This window comes from Austrofundulus limnaeus, unplaced genomic scaffold, assembly GCF_001266775.1.
Source record: "Austrofundulus limnaeus strain Quisiro unplaced genomic scaffold, Austrofundulus_limnaeus-1.0 Scaffold462, whole genome shotgun sequence".
Taxonomy (NCBI): Eukaryota; Metazoa; Chordata; class Actinopteri; order Cyprinodontiformes; family Rivulidae; genus Austrofundulus; species Austrofundulus limnaeus.
The window spans coordinates 1-5,876 of NW_013952864.1; positions in this window are offsets into that span (position 1 = coordinate 1).

Here is a 5,876-nt window from a genome sequence, read left to right on the forward strand (position 1 = left end):
CTGTATATATACATACACTGTATGTGTGTGTGTTTGGAAACTGGAAATAATTACTTTGTGGAAGAGAAATCACATTAGCTGAATGTGACACTTCCTTCCATTTGACTGAAAATAAAATCTAAATCATAACTATAAGAGTTGATATTAATATATTAATTTTTAAATTAGAAATAAAAAAGGTAAATGTACTTTATTTRTCATCCAATGCATGTTCCCAGACAATGACGAAATTTGTGCTCTGCATTTAACCCATCACATGCAAGAAACACCCAAGTGGGGCAGTCCTTCCACAGTCGTGTTTTCCTTTGATATCAGTTGTTACTTTTGTCAATGAGAACAAAAACATCCATATCCAACCAAATATGATGCAAAATGTGTCTAAAAAAACAAAGTAATTTAAAATGACATTTATTAATGGAAAATACACCTATAAAATCCTAGAGAAACAACATTTAAGCAAGTTAGCTTTCCTTCCTAATATAGCCATAGTGTCTGAGCTTACATAATATGCTTTAACTTGCTCTGCTGAAGTTATGAAATCCTTCTGGAAATAATAGTCTTGAATAAGCACATTAATAATTACTATTAACATTAGTTTTGATGTCAAATGCATTTACTTTTTAAATGCTGTTCCACTTTTCTTAAAATGTAACCTTCAAACCTTTTTATTCTTGTAGAATGGAAAAAGAGCAAAGCCTCCCTATGATCCTCTTCTGAAATAAAAAGTATTGAGAAAAGCAGCAGAGGCATTTTGGATCAAAACGAGAAAACAAAAAAAGGAAGAAAAAAAAAACAATAGCAGTGATCATTTGCCCCTTTTTTTCCTTTTTCCTCTGTTTTGTGTTGAGCTTTAGATTTCTTCACAGTTGGAGGCCTGTAATGAGGAGGCAGGTGTAATTACTGAGCTGTGACACAGTCAGTCTTCTTGTGCTTTTGGCCCAATGCTGGCAGCGTAAATATGGCTAATTACATCTTCTGCTCCACAGCCTCTTTATCTTAACTCAGCAAGACACAGACCTGCCCATCTAGCACTTCATTACTGTGCACTGAAGTAACAGGACCTGATAGTTTTCACCCAAACTCACAAATTGCTTTTTAACTGTCAGCAACATGCTAAAATACAAAAAATAAAAAAACACTTATTTTTCCAACTAAATATAAACTGGTTTGACAGAAACCTCACAGACATTGTTAGGTTTAAAATGATGTATTGTAGTTTAAAATAAGTTTGTTAGACTAAGTCAGACAAGCAAATGAAATGATTTATGTGCATTTAAGCATCAGCCTTATTAGTTTTAAAGTGTCACATTTTAAATTATTTTTTTATTTCCTGTTTAGATTTTATCAACCCATGTTTCAGTTTGTGTACCTTTGTTTTCAGTGATCCCGTTTTCTTCCTGTCCAGTTTTGTATTTCTGTAACTTCTTCATCCTGACAGTTTTAGGTTTTTGTTTTCTGCTCATACCTCAGCTGACACATTACTCCTCATCATATTCACCTATCAGCCATTTGCAACTCACTAACTCATCAACTCACCTGCTTTCACTTAAAAGACAATAAAACAACATAGCAAGATAAAATGTCACACATAATCCTATTTCCAACCATATTGTGACACAAAGAATAAAAATGTACTGTATTCAGCTAAATTGGTGCTATCCTAAAACATGTGTTGCAACAGGTCGGTGTGATTTTGTGCTGAGGAATGACCTGAGTAAAACCAAACACTTTGCTTTGCTGTTACTGAACCGTTATAAAATGTAATTTTATGTTTGCAACATGCACTACTTTGTTTCTTTATTTAATTTAACAAGACATTTCTGTGAGCTGACCTTACTTGAATCATCAAACTTTAGTGAGTCCTCCTGAACGGCAGACAAAAAGTCATGCTGCCCATCAGTTCTCTTCCAGTCTTTCTCAAGGTCAGTAGTTCTGCCCACCAGGGAATGAGAGCAGGCAAAAGGGCTGAGTTTTTCATCGTCTGGCCTCTTTTCTTTTTTATCCTCAGCTGCAATAAATTGAATGAATAAGGGATCATTATAAGATGACATGGAGTTCATACCTTCTAATTCCTCTGTCATGTGTGTGATGGAGCACATCTCTTTTACAGTAACTGTGGGAATTAATTTCTGTCTCGATTCAAATCCAGCCAGTGCAAATTCCACTCACTTGACTTTTCACCTGAATCTACGTCTACACCTCATCATTTAATTAAATGGCTATCCAGAACATGTGAATTCATCATAAATATTGGAATTAATCATTAAAATTCACACACGTTTTATTTCTATTACACACATCAAACGGTAAACCATAAATCATCTTATTACAGCGATACAACGACGCGTGATAAAGGCGAGCAACGTGTAAATTCAGCACCTCTGAGTTGTTTGTGTTTAAAGGTCAGATGTAAACTCTGCACCAGCTGAGAACAACATTTCCGGCTCAAATTATTCCGTGCAGTACACTCTGTCTGGCTACTCAAACATGCAGTCGTGTCATGTTAATGTCATCATGTTTGACAGAACTTGTTGTAGGGACTGAGAGGCTCATTGATCACGCTGCCGACACATCTGTCTACAAACATGAAGGCTGAGGAGGCAGCAAAAAGTAAACAGGCCTTTGAACAAACAGACCACACTGAGTAAATGGAAGAAGTTGAACGGCGGGAAAGGAGTACATTTGTAGTCAACCTGATGTTTCATGCTTGCATTTCTTGCCCACAAATATAGCTTTTACAATTCATGAAAAAAAGTGATGTCATTCCTGTTGTATATATGGCTCTACTACAGGCCTTACACTGTAATTAAACCAATCTGCTGGTTAATGACTAAAAGAAAAACTGTATTCAGAGACAACAAAAACACTTCAGACACAACGCTCGCATAAAACATCACTTCATCACGTTCACTTATAATCCACATGTTCTAAAATCAAGTTTGAAAACAATCAAGTATTCAATTTAGGAAGATTTATTGAAAATAGAAAAAAGTATCATTTATAAAATTTTAAACTAACAGACTGTGCAGCCATGAGATCATTTTGAGCAGCCTTGTCTCTTTGAAGGATCAATGTATTTCAGTCCAAGGAATAAGATTATGGAATAAATGAAAGTGATTATAAAAATGCTGGCTCAATAAATTTGTTTATGGAATGATAAAAGTTAGTTTGTTAAAGAAATATGAGTTTGTTTAATGTGTGTTCACACGAGCTGTTGTTTTAGAAGGAGATTAAAGTTTTTGAATATTATTGTTAGGGTTTTATATTTATTTATTTATTTATTTATTTATTTATTTAATAAAGGGCAGATAATAAGATTTTTTTTCTTCTTTCTGCTGTCTTTCAGTTTATTTGTGATTTGTATTATTTGGTGTGTTTTTGTTCTATTCTATTCTAAATTTACTAAACTAAGCTTTGTGAGAAACATTGTTAGAGTCAGATTATACTCTGTTTTAGACCATTTATAAACATTTTTTACGACTAAATAACTCATATAGGTTTTATATTTGATCTAATCGTTAGCATACGTCCAAAAGAGTCTTCCAGTTCATTTTTTAATTCCATCTTCAGTGTAGACATCTTCAGAGTTGGGAATTTTTTTTTCCATAAGTTGACTAAAATGTTATAATGTGGCAGCAGCATTATGGCTCAGTGGTTAGCACCCACACCTCACAGCAAGAAGGTCCTGGGTTCGATCCCCAGTTCGGACCTGGGGGTCTTTCTGTGCAGGATTTGCATGGGTTTTCTCCAGGCACTCTGGTTTCCCCCCACAGCACAAAAACATGTACAATAGGTTGCCTTCAGGCCAAGGCTGCCACTGCAAAAGAGAACAGCGGGATTTTTCTGGATAAATAAACGTATAGTAACTCCAACTCCTTTTGCAGCAAAGGGACAATTGAGAGAGAAAGCCATTTCTGAGTTAAGCTTAAAAAAATAAAGGTTTGATTAAATCAATTCAAACTTGTCCATGTTAACAATCAAAACTCTCTGCATGGAAATGAATGTAATCATTTGTGGCCATAAGTTATTTAATTTTGTGGTCACAAGATTACAAATGCATATTTTTTAATCATCTACGATGGTCTCAGTAAAAAGTAGACATTAAGTTATAATATGTGTTATATTTTTCAAAAACTCTGATTTATCATATAACAACTAGCCCAATGAGTTTTTGTTCCACTCAAATAAATACACAGCAGCCCAGCTCACTGTTTACTGCATTTACTGACTTTTCCTTCAACATTTTACTCAGGCACAGTGGTCTCTGCCTCATCTCCATTTGGATCTCTCTGTTTGCAAATAAATCATATTCAGACAACACCTGAGCTGCTGATGGGAGCGGGATGGGATCAGGGTCCCAGGTGGACTGATTCAAATAGGATTCAGCTCTGGCAACAACACCACACACACACACACACACACACACACACACACACACACACACACACACACACACACACACAGAGGAAGGTTATGGTCACTCAAACCATCTGTGTCTGCGGGTCACACATGCAGACTGGGAGCTACTGCAAATACATAAATATTCTCCCTCACTATAGTTCTTTGTCTTATTTCCATCTCTTCTAACATTTTTTATTTATTTATTTTTTCTTGGACACACATGCACCCACTCTCTGCCTCCCTGCCTCTCATTCATTAACTGACAGCTCACAACTCTCCCAGGTGGAGGCAGAGGATTTGCATTTGTATTTCTTCCAATATCTTTCTCTGGACAGAGGATCATGGGCTTATACCAGGGGAAATAGAAGCAGCAGAGATCCAGCAGCCTGACACTTGTTAAAGTCATCCATTTCTTTCTTTTTTTAAGTATAATTTGAATGGGGAATCATCATCCTGTTGTTCTGGCCTGTAAGGAAGCACATTGTTGTTGAGAGGATGATGGTGTTTTATGTTGTATTGTGAGGAGTGAAACATGGCATTCTAATTGGAAAAAGATTGACAGGACAAAACAGCTGCTGAAATCATGGCATGGAAATTATATAATTGATGATTCCTCTGTCAATAACAAACCTGATAAAGGTGGACTTGAAGATGAATGCATCATGCATGTAGTAAAAAGTCTAATTTTTCTGTCAGCTTAATTTCCTTGCAATAAAAACAATAGACCAAAATCTTTGCTCTCATTTTTGCTTTGCTGATTTTTTCTTTTTCTTTTTTTTAGATTTGCATTGCAAAAAATCTGACTTTCTCAGACCTGAACATGAGGTTTTTAGTTTATCAGTCTCCTTAATTCACTATTTATGCATCTGCCTTGAAATATTACTACCAGACCTACCCTAATTTGTCAGGAAGCCTCCGGTGGTGTTTCCTGCACCTAGGAAGTTTTTTTTTAACAAACAAACAAACAAAAAGACTAAATTAAGATTTGAGAGGACAAGAAAACAACAGTTGGAAGCCTGTAGTTCCAATAACATTGATTGGGAGCAGAGTGAGATGGTCAAGAAAAGGTAAAGAGAAAACTGCGTCAACATTTGAAGAGTCCTGCAGAGAAACAGGAGGACTTCTTCCAACCTCAGTGGATTGAAGGTTGTGTCTGAGGAGGGCTGGTCTAAAATATCAATAAGCACATTCCCAACTAAAGTAAGAGTTTGAAAACTCCAGACATAAAATAAAGAAAAAAAAGGTTTTACCAAAAATATTTGAGAAAATCGTTTTGGAGATGAAACATATTATACATTACAGTTTATTAAGGACATTAATATATACAAGAACAAATATATTAGCAAAATGGGAAAAATCCTGAGTTTTCGGTTTCGACCAAGGTCACTAACACAGAGGGGTTGGGAATTAGACCAACCTTCATGCTGAAGGGCAAAAAAACTCCTGCTGAGATTCTGCACAAATGAGAAAAAGAC